The following is an 818-nucleotide window of genomic DNA, read 5'->3' as shown; positions in this document are numbered from 1 at the left end:
TCAAGCGTAGTCCATAATTATTTTGCATAAGAAATACTTTGATGGTCATTGTAAACACTAGTCTCCAGAGCATTCAAAATATGACCACGACACATGAAATCATCTTCATAACGCTTCTTACGTCTGCCTTTCAAATCATCAGTTTCATCGGCTTTTGAGGCATGAATTTCCTCCAATCCATCTAGTGATCAGGATAAATTTTATGGTCTCTTGCCAGCGGGTAAAATTCTCACATCAAAACGTTCCAAGTAATTCATAGTCTGGTTCATGACTTGCAAGGACTGAGCAGCCGCGTTTTAAGTTTCACCTTCCATTATCGAAGAAAATATTTGCTGAAAACTGTTGAAAAAAAGGGTACCACGGGATGAAAACAAAGAGCAGAAAAGAATGTTGTAACACTGATCTTCAAAGCCTTGCGATTCTTTTCAGCAAATATTTCGACCCTTCCCAATTAATTGGCGAGTACAATTGGTCAATGGATTAATGCTTTCAGGATAGTGTGAAGCTCTAATAACAATCACAAAAGGATACCTCCAATCAGTATCAATGGTGGCATTTGGGAAAATACTCTTCTGTTAGAGTTCAAATCAAGTCCATAAAAGAAACCGCCCGGGTAGGTAAGCAAGTTCGGGCCTTATATAAAAGGGAACATTATCTATATACCCCTACTATGAGGCCCTTGCAAAAATACCCTTATGAACTTTACAAATACCCCTAAGCTTAATACATTACTAGAATACCCTCTTTTGTATAGTGTATATACAAAACCACTAACCACTATTCAAAAAAAAAAAAAAAACACTACCTCTACTGCCCAC

Source organism: Papaver somniferum, chromosome 7 (assembly GCF_003573695.1).
Source record: "Papaver somniferum cultivar HN1 chromosome 7, ASM357369v1, whole genome shotgun sequence".
Taxonomy (NCBI): domain Eukaryota; kingdom Viridiplantae; phylum Streptophyta; class Magnoliopsida; order Ranunculales; family Papaveraceae; genus Papaver; species Papaver somniferum.
Note: the sequence above shows the minus strand (reverse complement) of the source record.